Raw genomic sequence first — 20,913 nt, 5'->3', positions numbered from 1 at the left:
TGCCGTGGAAGGCCCCACTCCTTCTGCCCATATTATCCTTTGTGCCCTGGGTAACTCTTCATCCTCTAGTGCCACCCTCGCGGCCATTCTAGCTCTGGTAGTCGCCCTGACTACGGTCATCAATTCCTCAGCGGTCCTCTCTTCATTCTCGTCAGGATCCTCCACGAGATCCTCCTCAGCAACAATCCCTTCTAGGATAACATCCTCAACCGCAACATTCTCAATATGAATCTCATCCGGTCCCTCGTTAGGGTACTCTATTGGATTCACAATTCGATCTCCAATATGTAATAAAATATCCTCGTGTTGATGCTCCTGAACCTCAGGGTTCGGTGCCCCGCTGCCCTATAAGGGTTCCCGTAAGGGTTTTAACTGTCAGTACTACGTTAGGTAGCCCAACTATGAACTTGGCAAGAGTTCTTATTTTCTTAGTGAACTTATTATCTTAACGTCACATCATCTCTGAGGTTTATAACGCTTAGCTCTGATACCATTTCTGTAACACCCCCAAATCCGGGGTCGGGGATTCGGGTTGTCACGAGTTCCATTTCCCTTATCAATACTTAATCTTAACAGTCAACCAACTACTGAGTACTATGACCCTACTATATACACACACATACACCACAAGTTATAGTCTCAGAGATGAATACCAAAAATAACACAAGTCATTTTATTCCACAATTATAAACCGTTACACCTTAAAAGGGTTTCTGAATAAATTTACATTTCTTTGCCATTATTATAATTCATATAGATACATAAGTCTGGTACATCAGAAGTTGATAGCCTATTGGTAATTTCTACCTCAACTACAGCGGCATCAACGCCTCCAGAAAACTGCGGAACGTTTCCTAACCGCTTGCGAATTGGAAGCTTGGTCATGTTCATCTTTTCTATCTGTTGTTGTGTGATGAAAGAAGAAAGCAAGGGTGAGCAACAAGCCCACTGAAATAATATGTATAATAATTAACAATATATGAGCACTCTCATAGTACTCATGAAAGTCTTGGTCAAGAAGAAATGAACCAAGCTGATATATTAACGCGACCAAGTCACAAAATATTCAGTATATATATACATATATACTTTTCACAATCTTTGAAATCCTCTGACATGTATAATATACACAGAGTTCCAGTTTATAACTGTATAAAAATATCGTTGCAAGGTGATCTCATATATCTAACCTTGTCTCCACGTTTTTCTAAAAATCTTTGACATGCACAAGATAATCATTTACTTGATATAAGTTTAAAAGATGAAGTTACAAGATACTCCAATATACTTATATCTTTTCCGAATACTACTTGAACTACCACCGTTCAAGGTATAATCCGTTTCAAAAGTTCATCACATAGATGAGACTACAAGATAAGATTTGAATAGATTCAATCCTTGAAATATCATTATAAATAATGAAGTTACGAGATACTTCATTAAGTCTCGATATATATATACACCTATATATATATACATTTCATACACTCCTTGAAAACCTCTGTTATGAAAATTATAAACAGAGTTGTAATATCCAATGAATTTGGAAAGGAGAAAACCTTGGCATAAACCTGATATCTTGCTGATCAGGCAAAGATACCAATAAGTAATCTTTTCTACTAGTAGATGGATGAATTCCCCACTGGTCATCACCCTGGCCGCAATAGGACCTTATGTTAGACTGCCACTCAGCCACTTACGCATTTGATCGACTCCCACTGAGCCACTTACACTTTCATGGACGTCCACTGAGCCCATGTTGCTTATGCCGACTCAATAGATTGACTTACTTCCCGAACGTTGGGTAAGTAATCAATTCATTTATCAAAACAGCAACCTTGTTGCGAATATAAATACACCACAGAGCCGGATCCCTCAGGTTTTGAGCGAGTATTTAAATCCCCTTTGAAAAGAAGATCTTAAATATAAAAATGAGTTTTGGGATCCACTCTAACTTTTAAAATCATTTTGAAGACTCGAAAACACTTTTAAGAATGTTTGGAGTAATGCTGATTTAATAAAATAAATCAGTCCCAATATATTAGAAAATATCTGAATATTACTATTTAAATAATATTCCCATAAGGATAATCTCTATATAAATAATTTGAAGTAGAAGTTTTAAAACTCATTGTTACGACCTGCATTTTATGTAATATTATATGTGGATTTTGTGTGATATTAAAGCCGAAAGTAAATATACTTAATGGTTGTACCTTGTGTGAATGAAAAATTTCTGCATTTTAAATTTGCTTTATGTAGGATATGATTTTTCAAAGCAAGAGTTTATTTATTTCCCTTATTATTGATTTATAAGGAATATTCTAAACCTTGGAGAAATTTTCTTTTAAAAGTTATTTTGTTCACAAATTTCGAAAGTGATTTTATAAAATTTCTAAAAATCCAAGTTATTTTATGGTATAAATTTTATAATTTTTGAACTTGTATTTTATTTTATAAAAATAAATCTTTACAAATTTTATTTGTTATAATTAGCAAATTACATAGAAGACCTTGCATGCAAATCACCCTTCTATTCTCTCAAAGGGCAAATAAGACCTTTCCAACCCCACTAACTCATTTATTGATTACTAAATTACCACATTAGCCTTGCATGCAAAATGGCTTAACTTTAGTTAGAGGACATTTTTGTACATTCTCACTTCCACTCATTATTTTGTCAACCAAAAAGCATAAAACTAAAATAAAAGTGGGAGAAGTCATTCCACTCACTCCACACTCCAACACACCACAATTTTTCTCTCCTCCCCCTCCCACCATTGCCCTCGGCCGAAGCATCATTCCCCTACCCCCCTTCCATTTTTCATTTCATTCATCATCTTCCCAAGTGTAAATCTTCTACCTACATTCATCTTATATACTTTCCAAGAGTTTTGTGACTTGGAAGTTGAAGTTCCATGGATGCATGTGTAGTTCTTATGTGATATTCAAAGAGAAACTCTTGATTCTTGTGAATTCAAGAGCTTTCAATGAGATATATTTTATATATGTGCTAACTAAGTGTTTTATGGAGATATCATGCTTTAAAATCCTTTGCATGCTACTGAAATTTCATTATATATTTATGTTTAGCCATGCATGCTAGTTTTAAGACATTAAAATGATGATCAACCATGCTTTTCATGCTACTCTTTTTGAAATCATGTTGCTATGTCTAAAAATCTATAAATTCGAAATATGTGTGCTTAAAATAGATTGTTTCCATGATAAATTTCTTATTAATAGTTAAAAGAAGATATATTTCATGATTATTAAGGATGAGTAATAGGTACAAGCCGAATTTGCAAGCATTTAAACTTTATGCCTACCCGAAATCTTGGTATGTGTTTTCCATGAGTTGCATGTTATATTTTAGTTGCATGTTGTTGATTCTTGGGAATGGATGATCTCCCCTTCTGTTGAGGCACTATTTTAGGACATTAAGACACTAGGTTTTCTATGTAAAGAGTTGGATGATTTGTTATTAAGTGGGGAAAGGGATTAGTTAGTGTTAGCATTTTTCCAGATTTGATGCACTAGTTTATGGAGAAGTTTCGAATGAGCATTTGTTGTCCACTTTGAGGCCCAAGCCACCAGAAGCTAGCATTAGGAGTATATAAAAGGTTTTAGGTGTTTTTTGAAGGTTTATAAGTCGTTTGGTTAGGTGCACAAGTGAAATCACAAAATCTTTCCAGCAGGGGACAATTTTGTTGCAACTTAGAAATAGGAAGTTTTGATCATGTCATGGGTAGGCCCTAATTAGGCCTTGTTGGGCCGTAGTTAGAGGGAGTGTCATAGGAGTTTTTCCAGCCATAGTTAATAGTATTTGAGTTAGAACCATGTGTCACAAGTTAGTTCAAGTCAGGGCGTTTTCTGCCCAGAAAAACAGGGGAACCATAGACTTTAAGCTTAGGCCTAAGGAGGCCCAAGCTAGGCCCTTGAGCCACATCAGGTTTTGGAGATGCCTTATGGTCAGAAGAGTCTAGTGTAAAAGTTCTGGAGGTAAACTTGTAGTTTAAGAGTGTCTAATGCACTCAAGAAACCATAGATGTCATTCTGAAATTTTACTTAGTGAGCACTTTCACTTATCACATAGTTTTAGAATACTTAGGAGTGAGACCTAGGTTGACCACTATGGTTGGAAGATAGTATAAAGCCAGTAGAGTAAAAGGCCCAAGTGAGGGTCAATAGGTTTTGGATAGTTAAGTAAAGGCACAGTGAGTAAGGAAGTCAAAATTTAGAGACTTTGTCTAGTTTAGCGACCAAGTGACTTAAGTTGTGAGTCGAGATCATCCAAGCCTAGTGTTGCATTATGGTGTGTGTGATATTATTTGGTATTAAAATATGATATGTGAGTATATGTGGCTATGTGTACAATTATATTTATAAGGTAATTATAAATTGCGTGCATATAGGCCTAAGTGCCATTTGTGTTGTAAATAGGTTAAGTTGGTGAGAATATATTATAATGAGGATTATTATTATTTATGTTGGATCTCGAGACGAGGATAAACTTGCCATAAAGGTCGAGTGAAGCTTCCAGTTGCTCCTACCAGCCAGACCAGACCAGCCTTTCTCAAGGCAAGTGATTCAACCTGTCTTTTGTACTCACTGCAAATGTGTAATAATTAGTTCATATATATTGATGCGATTATCCTGAGTCATTTTGTTATACTTGAACCAAGCGATTCTTAAGTCTATCTTTGAATTATATAGAAATGCCATGAACCCTCAAGTACGTATTACAAGTAGATTAAAGGTCTTATCACGTTAGTATATTAAAGTAACAGGAATGCCATGATAAAATAAAGAGTTGTTATAATACTTGATTGATCCTCTTGATTAACATGCTAATGATTCCCAAAGTATTGATATCTCACCTGATTGCTTGAACCCCTATAGAAACTTTACCTTGATACCTAAAAGCCAGATATTCATCAAAGTTGTCCATAATTGAGTGATACCCCTCTTTCTTACCCTAAAGTTTGACAATCCTGATATACCTTTAGCTAAAGATCATTTCTTCATACCTTATCACCCTTTGTATTCATGTAGCTTATCTTCTTGATGTTCTAGCACTTGTACCTTGTCGAGAACCATTGTTTTAAGCCTAGTTTGGCATTACTCTTTCATAATACCCAATAGCCTTGCTAAATTTCCTTGTCCAAGTTCTTGTATATGGAAACCTTTCAGTTACCCTAATAGAGTAAAGTCTAGTGGATCATGGCCTTGAGATTTTGTGACATATTTCTAGTGTTTCAAGTTGATCTATAATCCCTTGATAAAAATGTTTACTACTTAAGAGATTTTTGTTATAAATCGGCATCGGTTTTTGAAATGATTAAAATATGGATTTTCAGTCCCAAAGGGGGATAAATGTTTTCTTTGAATAGTGGATCTGGACTGACGCGAGTCCTTTCCACACTTATATTGTAGGCTTAAAAGTTGCCTAGGGATCCCATTAATGTTTTAGAACCCAGCGAGGTTCGGGATTACTTCGCGGCTGATCACCGGCTGTAATCCGTAGCGTCATAAAATGATTTTGATTAAGATATGATTTTAAAAATGTTTTGATACAAGCAAATGATGCCATCACCCAAAAATTTCATCTCTGATTATTATCAATTATATCTTCACATTGTCATTCTTTAATATATATCTCAATTTTTGTTTTGTATCGTATTGTTTAGCACTTGTTGAGCATTTGGCTCATTCCTTGCTTTACCCTGATATTACAGCTAGCAGCTATGGTTAGATTCAAGCAGACAGCACGTAAGACATGTGACGCTGATGCGTATGTCCGAGCTCAGGTAGAATAAGAGATAGGTTTGTGTGAGGACTCGATATTAAAATCAGTTGTAATAGATGGTAGTGTTGGGTTGTTCCAAACCCTAAACTGTAAGATCTTGGATTCGGTTATGTTTACTTTCATCTAAATATTGTAATAGTTATATTTATTTTGTTTATTAAGTTGGGGGTGTGCCAGGTTTTGCTATCAGAGCTATGGTTTAGAGTCCCTGGACAGCCCAAATAGGTTATAGGATATATGTATAGGTTATAGATAATATACGAGAGAGTAGGTTAAGTAAATTTATTATTAATACTTCTCTTATTGGTTTGTCAGCAAAGGGCGCATTCCTCGGCACCCTCTGGGTCGGACGACACTATTGCTTTCTCCGTGTATGCTGAGTTGAGGCGCGAGTTTGACATGCTTCAGGGCAAGTACGACCGACTGATAGACTGACTGAAGAACGTGTACCCGGACAGCCAAAACTATGAAGGGAAGCCTAAGGAGCAGATGACTGCGAGACTTGAGACCTTGGTTCAGTACGTCAACACTAAGCTTGAGGAGATGCCATCACACCGAGACTGCACCAGCCAGTATATCATCCAAATGGTGACAGACAAGCTCCAGAGCATTGTGAAGATGCTTCGAGAGGGGAAGACTACCAAGCCCCGTTCTGATGGAGTGGAGCCTTAGTTCTTTCCATTATCTACCTTCCATGTTGTTGTATTATCAGACTTCGTAGAAATTCCCAGTTGTTTCCTTTAAATAAGCATGTTATTCCTAGAATCAGACTTTGTTCTAATCATATGTATTGTGACCTTTAAATTTCAAATATTATGCACTATCGTTCCAATTGCTCTCAATTGTTATTTTACGCTTTTGTATGCATTACCATATCTGTTTAATTTGAAACTTGACCTCATATGTAAATAAGAATGCCATGCAATACCCTCGAATTATTTTATCATTCGTACCTGTTTTGATATAACTCTTATTTCAGGATCATGCCTCCCAAAAAGAAGAACCCAACAACCACATCTACCACAGACCCAAATATTCTTCGATTACTGGAACTTTGCAACGGCAAACCGATGCTATAGCTCAACAACAACTAACTCTTCAACAACGAATTGAAAACCAAGATAACCGTGAACCACACCAACCATCTGAACCACCAGTACTACCTCAACAAGTTGTCACTTTCAAGGCTTTTCAGAATGTGAATCCACCTGCATTTCATGATACCACTGATCCAATAATAGCTAACACATGGATTAAGGAAATGGAAAGGGTTTTTGAGTTGGTACAGTTAGGAGACGATCAAAAGATGCCATATGCTACTTACTTCCTAAAGGGCGAAGTCATCTATTGGTGGGAATCAGTAAAAGCTATGGAAGCAACTCAGCAGGTTTCTTGGGAGAGATTTAAGAAGTTATTTCTGGAAAAGTATTACCCTAAGTACATGCAGAATCAGATGGAGCTTAAATTTCTTGAGTTAAAGCAAGGGAATATGTCTGTACTAGAGTATGCGAAGAAGTTCACTGAGTTGTCAAGGTTTATGACAAAGTATACCAGCACTGAGGAGGAAAAAGTGAAGAGATTACAACAAGGATTGGAGCCTTGGATTAGAGATAGAGTGGCTATATTTGAGCTTGATACTTATGCAGGAGTAGTACAAAAAGCTGCTTTGATTGAGAACAATGGGATGCAGTCAAGAAAGGAAAGGGATAACAAGAAGAGAAAGATTCCATTTTATGGAGAGAAGTCTGAAGCCGGAAATTCACAAGATCGGAATGTAAAGAGGATTGGATTCCATAAGGGTGGAAATTTTCAAAAGAAAGGGAATTTAGGCAAAAGACAAGAATCGAAGGGGAGCAACCAGGCAAGCCAAGGGCAAGTTGGAGAAAATAGGTTCCAGAGACCGGAATGCAAGCATTGTGGAAGAAGGCACCCCGGAGTATGTAATAAGCTGAGCATGACATGCTATAGGTGTAACCAGAAGGGACATTTGGCAAATGAGTGCAAGATGCCGAAGCCATGAGTTACATATTGTGTGGGAAGACTGGACACATAGCTAGGGAGTGCAAGGCAACCGGACCAGTCAAAGCTTTAATGAATGTGGCAAGTACCAATGCAAGCGTGCCAGCCGAGGTATTGGCATTACCTCCACCACCTACAACAACTCCGCAAGCAACAACAAGGACATTCGATCTGAAAATGAAGGATGTTGTTCAGAACTCTGAAGTGATAGCAGGTACACTTTTACTCAATAATGTCAAAGCTAAAGTATTGATTGATTCGGGAGCAACAAGATCTTTCATATCAGAAACTTTTGTTGATAAACAACAATGTGATAAAATGATTATGAGCGAGGTAGTAAATGTGGTAATTGCGAACCAGGAGAAGATTCATGTGAATCAATTATGTCCGAAGTGTGAGATTGATATTTCGGGGCATAAGTTTCAGCCGACTTGAAACTCTTCAAGTTGGGAGAGTTTGATATAATTTTAGGAAGGGATTCGTTAGGGAAGAATAACGCTCAGATTGATTGTAAGACCAAGAAAGTGTATTTAAAGACGAAGAGTGGAGAGAAGGTAGTATTTAAGGGACAGAGGCAAGAGCAACAGTTTCTTGCAATCGTTCAGGCTAAGAAGCTACTTAGAAAAGGTTGTGAGTCGTTCCTAGCTTATGTAGTGGATTCAGAAAAAGGCAACCCTAGCATAGAAGATATCCCTGTAGTTAACGAGTTCCCAGATGTGTTTCCAGACGAACTACCAGGCTTACCACCAGATCGACAAATCGAGTTCGAAATCAACCTTGCTCCGGGCACAGAACCAGTTTCAAAGGCCCCATATAGGATGGCACCAGCGGAAATGAAAGATTTGGCGAGCCAGCTACAAGAATTGTTGGATAAAGGAGTGATTCGGCCAAGTACGTCGCCATGGGGAGCACCTGTCCTGTTTGTAAAGAAGAAAGATGGAAGTATGCGGCTATGCATAGATTATCGGGAGTTGAATAAGGTGACGATTAAGAACCGCTACCCGCTACCAAGAATAGATGACCTCAGTTGAAAGGAGCAAAGTGCTTTTCAAAGATTGACTTGAGATCCGGATACCACCAATTAAAGATCAAGGAAGAAGATATTCCTAAGACAGCATTCAGGACCAGATATGGACATTATGAATTCTTAGTAATGCCGTTTGGATTGACTAATGCCCCGACCGCATTTATGGATCTGATGAATTGGGTATTTAAAAAGTATTTGGATAAGTTCGTAGTAGTATTAATTGATGACATCCTTATTTATTTTAAGTCGGAAGAAGAACATATGCAGCACTTCTGGATAGCATTGGAGATACTTCGGCAAGAGAATTTGTATGCCAAGTTTTCCAAATGTGAGTTTTGGTTAAAGGAAGTTCAATTTCTAGGACATGTCTTTGGAAATGAAGGAGTTAAAGTAGATCCGGAAAAAATTGAGGCAATTATGAGCTGGGAGAGGCCAAAGAGACCTACGGAAGTGTGAAGTTTTCTAGGATTGGCAGGGTACTATAGAAGGTTTGTCAAGGATTTTTCGAAAATCGCCACGCCATTGACTAAGTTAACCAGGAAGAATCAGAAGTTCGAATAGAGTGTAGAATGTGAGGATAGCTTTCAAGAGTTGAAACAGAGATTGGTAACAGCTTCGGTGTTAGTACTACCAGATGACCAAGGAAACTTTGTGATATTCAGCGATGCTTCACATAAAGGATTGGGCTGTGTGTTAATGCAACACAGTAAGGTGATCGCGTATGCGTCAAGACAGTTGAAACCGCATGAGTTGAATTACCCGACGCATGACTTAGAACTAGCCGCCATAGTGTTCGCACTTAAGATTTGGAGACATTACCTCTACGGAGGGAAGTGTGAAATCTATACGGATCACAAGAGTTTAAAGTACATATTCACTCAAAAGGAGCTCAATATGAGGCAAAGGAGATGGTTGGAATTGATCAAGGACTACGATTGCTCGATAAATTACCATCCTGGAAAGGCAAATGTTGTGGCCGATGCACTAAGCAGAAAGGAGAGATTGAATATGATGGCAACACCAAAGGGATTTTCTGAAGAGATTAAGAAATTCGGATTAGAACTTTATAATTATGGAATGGTTGAAGAAGTTTGTCGTGCAATGACTTTTCAGCCAACACTAGTGGAAAAGATAAGGAAGTGTCAGGAAGAAGTAATGGAGAAAGAGAAGAATCAGCTAACTAGAGAAGAGATTGGCACTCAAAGGGATGAGCAAGGTATACTAAGGTTTTCCTCAAGAATTTGGATTCCTCATGTACGTGAATTAAAGAGTGAGATCCTGCAAGAAGCCCACAATTCAAGATTTTCAATCCACCCGGGAAGCACCAAGATGTATCGGGACTTAAAGCAGAACTTTTGGTGGCCAAATATGAAGTGAGACGTGGCGGAATGGGTTGCGAAGTGTTATACTTGTTAGAAAGTGAAGGAAGAACATCAACGACCAAGCGAATTAATTCATCCCCTAAAGATTCCAAAATGGAAATGGGAAAATATTGCTATGGACTTTATAATGGGACTACCGCGAATGAAATCTGGACATGACGCTATATGGGTTATAGTTGATCGCCTTACGAAGTCGGCGTATTTCCTTCCAATTAATGAGAAGTCATCATTGGACAAATTGGTTCATCTGTATGTGCGTGAAATCTAACTAAGGCATGGAGTACCTGTATCAATAGTTTTAGACAGAGATCCCCGATTTAACTCGAGATTCTGGAAGCAATTTCAAGAAAGTCTTGGCACGAAGTTGAACATGTGTACGGCGTACCACCCGCAGACTGATGGTCAGAGCGAAAGGACAATTCAAACAATCGAAGACATGTTGCGCAGTTGTGCAATCGATTTTGCAGGAAGTTGGGACGACCACTTGCCATTGATTGAATTCTCTTACAACAACAGCTATCACTCCAGTATTGGCATGCCACCATACGAAGCTTTGTACGGACGAAAATGTAGATCACTGACAAGTTGGGATGAGGTAGGAGAAGGAACCATTCTAGGCTCGGAATTGGTACAACAGTTGCATGAGACAGTCAAGTTAATTCAGAAAAGGTTGCTTGCTGCTCAAGATAGACAAAGGAAGTATGCGGATCCAACGCGTAAGGATGTTAGATTCCAAGTTGCCGAAGCCATTTTGTTGAATGTGTCACCAAGAAAAGGGTTGTCTAGATTTGGAAAGAAAGGGAAGTTAGCACCTAGATATATAGGTCCTTTTGAAATTTTGAGTCAAGTGGGGAAGGTGGCCTACGAGTTAGCCTTACCACCTCAATATCAGCATATGCATAATGTGTTCCATGTGTCATTGCTTAAAAAGTACAATCCTAACGCCATCCATGTCATAGAATATGAACCTGTAGAAATTCAGGCAGACCTGTCATTTGTGGAGCAACCTGTGAAATTACTCGACTGGCAAGTAAAGAGTCTAAGGAATAAGTCGGTAAAGTTAGTGAAAGTACTTTGGAGGAACCCCAAGGTCGAAGAATCAACTTGGGAGTTAGAGTCTGATATGCGTTCCCGGTATCCTCATCAGTTCTCTTAGATTCTGGGGACAGAATCCCTTAAGGGGAGAGGATGTTACGACCGGCATTTTATGTAATATTATATGTGGATTTTGTGTGATATTAAAGCCGAAAGTAAATATACTTAATGGTTGTACCTTGTGTGAATGAAAAATTTCTGCATTTTAAATTTACTTTATGTAGTATATGATTTTTCAAAGCAAGAGTTTATTTATTTCCCTTATTTTTGATTTATAAGGAATATTCTAAACCTTGGAGAAATTTTCTTTTAAAAGTTATTTTGTTCCCAAATTTCGAAAGTGATTTTATAAAATTTCTAAAAATCCCAGTTATTTTATGGTATAAATTTTATAATTTTTGAACCTGTATTTTATTTTATAAAAATAAATCTTTACAAATTTTATTTGTTATAATTAGGAAATTACATAGAAGACCTTGCATGCAAATCACCCTTCTATTCTCTCAAAGGGCAAATAAGACCTTTCCAACCCCACTAACTCATTTGTTGATTACTAAATTACCACATTAGCCTTGCATGCAAAATGGCCTAACTTTAGTTAGAGGACATTTTTGTACATTCTCACTTCCACTCATTATTTTGTCAACCAAAAAGCATAAAGCTAAAATAAAAGTGGGAGAAGTCATTCCACTCACTCCACACTCCAACACACCACAATTTTTCTCTCCTCCCCCTCCCACCATTGCTCTCGGCCGAAGCATCATTCCCCTACCCCCCTTCCATTTTTCATTTCATTCTTCATCTTCCCAAGTGTAAATCTTTTACCTACATTCATCTTATATACATTCCAAGGGTTTTGTGACTTGGAAGTTGAAGTTCCATGGATGCATGTGTAGTTCTTATGTGATCTCCAAAGAGAAACTCTTGATTCTTGTGAATTCAAGAGCTCTCAATGAGATATATTTTATATATGTGCTAACTAAGTGTTTTATGGAGATATCATGCTTTAAAATCCTTTGCATGTGTTAGGGCGAAAACACGCGCTAATATTCACGCAAGTATACGCGTTCGCAAGTAATATATAATACTTTCTAGTTCGTTCCCTCAGAGACTCAGACTAAATTATTGTCTAATTAAACTCACTCACCAATGTATGATTACTTCTCAATGTTAAGACACCATGATAAATCCGTTGCAACCCCATGATCACGATTAGCCCATAATAGCACTTTTCGTCATCATGGGTTCATATGAAATCATGATAAATAAACACAAGAAAATAATAACTAAACTAATTATATTAAAACAGAGTACGTCACAAGAATAAATAAGTTCAAAGCAAGAAAACTAACATCCAACGTTACAACGAAACAAGAATCACAAGAAGATATGCTTCCTCTTCGTTGCGGTGTGCTAAATCGGTCTTCTTCCTTATCTCCTTCGCTCCTTGCGTAAAAACACAATCTTCTTTTTATCCACCTTGTGAAAACGTCTCAAATCTACTTATATAATAGTCCCATAAAACTCAGATTACATAGAAGTGGAAACCAAACAGAAGTAGAAGTCCTAAAATAATTTGTCTTTTACTGGAAAAAAAATGATTTTGCTCCGCTTCTTCACCGTAATCTGCCCGTTTCTTTCCTCTCGCAATGGTGAACACATGCCAAGGCTTATTCTTGATGATTCCTCCCCCGAAATGCAACCAAAACCCTGAAATGCATAAACACTAGAAAAACGCATCAAATACACAAAATACTTGATTTCAAGACACCAATTTAAGCCATTTTAAGACGTTCTAACTGGTATAAAATGCCACTTATCACAGCCCCAAACTTAAATCGATGCTTGTCCTCAAGCGTCACAGACTCAAAAACAAATAAAAACATGCATGAATGCAATCTATATGAAAATGCATCGATCCTCCTTACTACAATTAACCAACCAAATTGTCACATCTCAACGAATGCAGTTAGACAACTAAAGATCAATAAACTCATGCAAACGGACATACAGCCAGAAACGTGGTGTGTGCAAATGCTTAACAGATATGCTTCGGAACTAGACCAATTATTATGACTAGACTATCCTCAAGGCAATCCTACGATTATACAAAGAATAAAAATTCTAGGCACAAAGTGATATACAACACTACAAGAACTCTGGAGCTTATTACGGAATCTTGCTTTTTATTTACAACTCAAATGCTTATTTGACCGTGCAATGAGTGAGGTCCACAAAAGACTTATACAATGGTATCCATGTAATGAGCGTTAGGTTAGCGGATCCCAGACTCTAAAAGCCTTAGGTCACTAGGCACAAAGTCCCCTAAGAAATTAATAACTCGAATACCAAAGAGCCCACTCTTGATCAATTATGCATAAATTTTTTTTTCTTTCTGAGCAAGTGCGTTTCGCTCCATCTTGCTCAACCCTAGACTACTCGCACCATATGCGAGCCGGCTACTAGCCATTTGACTCCTAGCCACAACTAGCAACAACTTCCATATTTTTTTCTCCAAAATTTTTCTTTTTCATGCCTTTATCACTAAGAACCTATAATCGAATTCTAAGCATAATAAGTAGATTGACCTTGAAAACAACCAAATCATAACAACAATCTAGCCCTTACGCATTCTCTAAGACTTAGTGGACTTACAATTGTTTCTAGCATGCATATCAACCTACACAACTTAATATCACTTTAATGCTATCACTACACTCGCATCAATATCACAATTCAGTCGATAAATCATTGCAAAAGGGATCATGGTAAATGCATGAGCTTCATGACATTCATAACAAAAAAACTATATGACATAAATTATGCAACTATATGAACTAAACTATCATGAATATGCAACTAAATGAAACACACACAATATTCCTTAACTACCACCCCCAAACTAAAAATCTTCACTGTCCTCAGTGAAAGTAGTAGAAAGGAACACAGGGTATACCTACTCGGAGTCATCATCATCATCACCCTCAGTGGGTGGAGTATCAGGCGGCGGGTATGCAGAGTCCTCACCAAAAACTGGCCACTGGATATCAGCTCCAAGGCCTTGAAAAGCAGTCCCTAACGCAAGGGTGAGCTCCTGAGCAAACCTGCTTTGCGTCTCATACATGGCATCCATCCGCCGTGAAAGCCTCCTATACTGGGCATCAACCATCCCAGCACCCTCCTGAGCTCTCGAAGAACCAGCCTCATCACGCCCTGGCCTAGCCATAGTAGCACCTCGTGTTGGTCGCCCTCCTGGAAGACGATAACCCAGCCCATGCTCCTCAGGCTCACCACCGGTCCACTCCTGCATCCCATTCAGAGTGCCAGAATCAATCGGAGCTGCTGGCAACTGCAACTGCTCATGAGCCGGCCAGTTCACTCCCACTGCTCGGCATAGCTTCGTAACCGTAGATGCATAAGGGATGTTCATATGCTTCGCTCCCCTCAAAAACTTCAGAATTCCTTGGTAGATAAACTCACCAAGGTCCACATAGTATTCCTCATTCAGAATTCCCCACAACAACTGTGGTCTCTCAACTGTGACCTCGTGTGCATGCGAAGAAGGCAAAATATTAGCACAAATAAATGCATTCCATACACGGGCATACCTGTTCATGGCGATTGCCGGAAAGTGACGATACTCATTAGTGCCGGTCCTGCAGGTCCAAACTGTGCCCGGTCGACAGAGAGTCGCACAAATCAAATCCAAGTCAAAATCCTCAGCAGTCTTTTCATTCCAGTTCTCCTCCTCGGGCTTCCTGTCTCGCTGTCCAATCACACGGCGAATCGTCGCAGGATGATAATCAATCGTCAGCCCTCGGACCACAGAAAACCCATTTTTTTCGGCCTTCGCGTTCGCGTAGAACTCGCGAACAACGCTCATCGGTACTGCTTCGGGTGACTCACAAAAAGCTATCCACCCCTTCTCTGCAATCATGGGCAGCAACTCACCATCCCTCCCCGATGGTAAAAACCCCCTCTCCTTCAGAATCGTCTTCCCCAACAGCCTAGTGTACTCCTCCTCCACGGATCTGTCAGTTAACCGAGGCCTTGCAGCAGTACCCCTCGATGAATCAGCAGTAGGAACTGTGTTGCTGCTGTCAATAGTGCGTGCTCTCTTGGATGCCATTGATTCGTGAATAAAAGTGTGTAAGAACTGATTTTTGATGTTTGTGAGAGGGTTTAAGTGTAGGAAGTTTTGTTGGAGATATGTAGGATAGGTGTATGTATATATAGGGTGTGGATTAGATTAGGGTTTGGGAATTAAGGGGTAAAATGATGGGGTAGTGGTAACAAATCGTGGGTTTATGGGCTAAAACTGTTTTTGTGTTTTTTTGTTTTTTTTTTCCTGAACTGTAAAAAAAAATTCTGGTACTCGACCCCTGAGCGGTCGCTCAGCTTGCTGCGCGGTCGCTCAGCAAAGCTGAGGGGGCGCTCAGCTTGCTGCGCGGTCGCTCAGCAAAGCTGAGCGGGCGCTCAGGGGGTCACTGGAATTTTTTTTTTCAGCCCCTGTTTTCTGATTTTTTTGTGTTTTTGGATAGGTTATTAACTTCTAAGGGTTCCTGTAACAACAATTCATGGGTTGCCTCCCACGCAGCGCTTCTTTTTCGTCATTAGCTTGACGTTTCGTACCCTTCTCAAGTAGTCAACAAAATGGCACTAACCACTTCTCGATTTTCCATGTCCCCATAGTAGTGCTTCAACCGCTGACCGTTAACCTTGAATGCATGGTCCGGATCATTCTCAAAAATTTCCACCGCTCCATGTGGAAACACAGTTTTGACAATAAAAAGTCCAGACCACCTTGATTTCAACTTCCCAGGAAAAAGTCGAAGCCGAGAGTTGAATAAAAGAACTTGTTGCCCTGGCACAAATAACTTAGGATGTAGCTTCCTATCGTGCCACCTCTTCACCTTTTCCTTATACATTTTGTTATTCTCGTACGCTTGAAGTCAAAATTCATCAAGTTCATTAAGCTGAAGCATTCTTTTCTTACCAGCTGCATCTAAATCCAGGTTCAACTTCTTCAATGCCCAGTAGGCCTTATGCTCAAGCTCCGCAGGTAGATGACATCCCTTACCGTACACCAACTGAAACGGTGACATCCCAAGTGGAGTTTTGTATGCTGTTCTGTAAGCCCAGACAGCTTCATCGAGCTTTAAAGACCAATCCTTCCTTGACGGACAAACAACCTTCTCTAGAATGCGCTTTATCTCTCTGTTAGACACTTCCGCTTGACCATTTGTTTGCGGATGATAGGCAGTAGCTACTCGATGATTCACATTATAACGCTGCATCATAGAAGTGAACTTACGGTTGCAAAAATGTGATCCTTCATCACTTATGATTACCCGAGGTGTTCCAAACCTTGTGAAAATTTGCTTATGAAGAAAATTTAGCACTGCCTTTGCATCATTTGTCGGTAGAGCTTTAACTTCGACCCATTTTGAGACATAATCAACTGCCAGCAAGATGTACTGATTATTGCAAGATGAGATAAAAGGCCCCATGAAATCGATTCCCCACACATCAAAGACCTCGACTTCAAGCATCACATTTAATGGCATCTCATCCTTTCTTGACAAATTTCCCACTCTTTGGCAACGGTCACACCTTAAAACAAACTGATGAGCATCCTTGAACAAAGTAGGCCAGAAAAAACCTGCTTGCAGAATACGAGCTGTCGTCTTCTCACCACCATAGTGTCCACGATAAACCGTGGAATGGCCTCGTAATATCCCCTCCGTCTCACAGAACGGGATACATCTCCTGATGATCTGGTCAGCTCCCTGTCTAAACAAATATGGTTCATCCCACATATACCACTTCACCTCATGCAGAAACTTCTTCTTTTGAGCGGATGTCAAATTAGGAGCCATTATATTACTGACGAGATAGTTTACAATATCTGCAAACCATGGTTCTTCCTCCTGAATTACAAACAACTGCTCATCCGGAAAAGATTCATTGATTGACGTCCTATCTTGTGAAGTAGAATCGGGATTCTCCAACCTAGAGAGATGGTCAGCTACTTGATTCTCAGTACCTTTTCTATCTTTGATCTCTAACTCAAATTCCTGAAGTAAAAGTACCCAACGAATGAGTCTCAGCTTCGAATCCTTCTTGGAAACCAGATAGCGAATAGCCGCATGATCAGTGAATACTGTTACTTTCGTACCAAGTAGATACGATCGAAATTTCTCAAAACCAAAGACTATAGCCAAAAGCTCCTTCTCAGTAGTGGTGTAGTTCAATTGGGCACCATTTAAAGTCTTACTCGCATAGTAGACCACATAGAAGAGGTTTTTCTTACGCTGTCCCAGAACTGCACCTACCGCATAATCACTCGCATCACACATCATCTCAAACGGTTCTGTCCAATCTGGTGCTGTAATAACTGGTGCAGTGATCAAACTCTTCTTGAGAGTCTCGAATGCTGCCAAATATTCATCATCAAATTTGAAAGGCACATCTTTCTCAAGTAAATTGCACAACGGCTTAGATATCTTTGAAAAGTCCTTGATGAATCGCCGATAAAAACCCGCATGACCAAGAAAACTACGGATTCCTTTCACAGAATTAGGTGGGGGAAGATTTTCAATAACTCCCACCTTGGCTTTGTCCACCTCCAGACCCTTGCTAGAGACCTTATGCCCAAGGATAATGCCTTTACGCACCATAAAATGACATTTCTCCCAATTGAGCACCAAATTAGTTTCCACGCATCTTTTGAGTACGGCGCGCAGATTATTCAAACATTCATCATATGAGAGTCCAAAGAGGGAGAAGTCATCCATGAACACTTCGACGTTATTTCCAATCATGTCAGAGAATATAGCCACCATACATCTCTGAAAAGTGGCCGGGGCGCCACATAACCCAAACGAAACTCTGCGAAAAGCAAACGTGCCAAATGGACAAGTGAAGGTAGTCTTTTCCTGATCCTCTGGTGCAATACAAATCTGATTATACCCGGAATAACCATCCAGAAGACAAAAATACTCATGACCCGCCAATCTGTCAAGCATCTGATCAATAAATGGAAGAGGGAAGTGATCCTTCCTTGTGGCTTTGTTCAATTTTCTATAATCCATGCATACTCTCCATCCTGTAACTGTTCGAGTAGGGATGAGCTCATTCTTTTCATTTGCGACCACAGTGATACCTCCTTTCTTAGGTACACATTGTACGGGGCTCACCCACGAGCTGTCAGAAATAGGATAAATGATGCCTGCATCCAGCCATTTCAGAATTTCTTTCTTCACCACTTCCTTCATGATAGGATTCAGTCTTCGCTGTTGTTCCACAGTTCGCTTACTACCTTCCTCTAGCAGAATTTTATGCATACAATATGAAGGACTTATCCCCTTGATGTCTGCTATGTTCCATCCTATAGACGATTTGAATTCTCTCAAAATCCTTAAGAGCTTGTCTTCCTCACTACCTGAAAGGTCAGATGAAATAATAACAGGTAACGTAGATGAATCACCTAAAAAAGCATACCTCAAGTGTCCAGGTAATGGCTTGAGCTCCAAGGTAGGTGCTTCCTCTATTGATGGTTTGAGCTTCCCTTCAGCATTCTTAAGGTCAGAAGTACCAAGAGATTCAAATGGTATGTCCAGCTTTCACTTCCAGGGAGAAGCGTTCAGATATTGTAATTGCTCGTTGCCATCTTCATCATCGCTGTCAAAATCCCCCACTAAGGCCTTTTCCAATGCATCAGACATTAGCATGCGATCGAGTTCCGAAGTAACCGCAAAATCAATCACATCCAATTTTAAGCACTCCTCATCTTCTGTAGGGAATTTTATTGCCTTGAATACGTTGAAGGTCACATCCTGATCTTGGACCCGCATAGTAAGTTCCCCTTTTTGCACATCTATCAAGGTACGACCAGTAGCCAAGAAAGGCCTTCCCAAGATTATGGGAATCTTCTTATCTTCCTCAAAATCCAGAATAACAAAATCTGCAGGAAAGAAGAGCTTATCCACCTTGACGAGCACATCCTCAACTATGCCCCTTGGGTAAGTAATGGAACGGTCAGCCAATTGTAGCGACATGCATGTGGGTTTTGGATCAGGCAGATCCAGCTTTTTAAAGATCGACAACGGCATCAGATTAATGCTTGCTCCCAAATCACAAAGGCACTTGTCAAAAGTCATTTTGCCAATGGTGCAAGGAATGGTGAAGCTTCCTGGATCTTTCAGTTTTGGTGGTAACTTTTGCTGCAGAACAGCGCTGCATTCTTCCGTGAGAGCAACGGTTTCAAGGTCATCCAGTTTCACCTTCCTTGAAAGGATCGTCTTCATAAACTTCGCATAACTAGGCATTTGTTTCAGAGCCTCAGCGAAAGGTATATTGATGTGAAGTTTCTTGAACACCTCCAGAAACTTTCCGAACTGTCTATCCAGCTTTTGTTGCTGCAATCTCTTAGGAAAAGGTGGTGGAGGATAGAGCTGTTTCTCCCCTATATTAGCCTCAGGCATAGTGTGTTCAACAGTAGTCTTTCTTGGTTCCGCCGCTTTCTCCTTTTGCTTAGATTCTTCATCTCTAATTTCAGCTTCTACTTCTTTTGCCTTTTCAGCATCAGCCACTTTTCCAGACCTTAAGGTAATAGCCTTGACTTGCTCTTTAGCTTCCTTCCTGCCTGGTACTTCCGTGTCACTGGGAAGAGTGCCAGGTTGACGATTGAGCACTGCATTGGCTAATTGACCGATTTGATTTTCCAAGGTCTTGATAGAAACCGCCTGACTCTTGCACAAAAGCTTAAGTTCCTCAAAATCAGCACTAGTAGGTGCAGCTGTACTTCCCTATTGAGGATATGATTGCCTTGTAGCATACTGCTGTGGTTGCTGGAATCCAGGTGGGTTAAACTGTTTACTCATTCCTTGCTGATATTGTGGCTGAATAGCATTCTGATTATTCCCCCAGCTGAAATTTGGATGATTTCTATTGTTAGGATGATAGGTCGCTGGCACAGGCTGCTGTTGTCGCTGATAATTATTCACATACTGAACAGATTCGTTGACAAGAGAACACTGATCCGTAGCATAAGAACCTGCACAAAGCTCACAAACCATAGCTATTTGATTAACTCCATATGTAGCCAGAGAATCAACCTTCATTGATAGCGCTTGGAGCTGGGCTGCAATAGCGGTGGCTGCATCAACTTCCAGAATACCTGCTACCTTGCCTGACGTCATCCTCTGAGTTGGGTTTTGATGCTCATTCGCGGCCAATCCGGCATTCCATGATGTGGACATTTTCTCAATATTTCCTTGTAGCGTTCCCAAGCCTCGCACATAGACTCTGTAGGTTGCTGCGCAAACTGAGTAAGAGCACTCCTCATAGCAGCAGTCTTTTCCATCGGATAAAACTTCACCAGAAACTTTTGTGCAAGATCTTGCCACGTAGTGATGGATCCAGCTGGTTCAGAATGTAACCAGTCTTTAGCCTTGTCATTCAGTGAGAATGGGAAAAGCCTCAACTTGAAAGCCTCATCAGTCACGCCATTATACTTAAAAGTGCTGCAGATCTCGACAAAATTCCTTATGTGCATGTTGGGGTCTTCAGTTGCCGCT

At 39.8% G+C, this 20,913-nt stretch overlaps 1 protein-coding gene and 1 non-coding gene across 2 annotated transcripts in view; both read left to right on the top strand.

Annotated features, from left to right (window-relative positions):
- The window catches only part of LOC141665611 (uncharacterized), a 50,775-nt gene that overhangs the window by 24,727 nt on the left and 5,135 nt on the right, over nucleotides 1-20,913 (top strand). The gene's annotated exons all lie outside the window — the stretch shown is intronic.
- Nucleotides 20,578-20,684, top strand: LOC141669582 (small nucleolar RNA R71). The gene has a single exon (XR_012553853.1). It is a non-coding gene; the product is annotated as a small nucleolar RNA R71 (small nucleolar RNA).

This window comes from Apium graveolens, chromosome 6 (genome assembly GCF_009905375.1).
Source record: "Apium graveolens cultivar Ventura chromosome 6, ASM990537v1, whole genome shotgun sequence".
Classification (NCBI taxonomy): domain Eukaryota; kingdom Viridiplantae; phylum Streptophyta; class Magnoliopsida; order Apiales; family Apiaceae; genus Apium; species Apium graveolens.
Note: the sequence above shows the minus strand (reverse complement) of the source record. Positions and strands in the feature narration are given on the sequence as shown.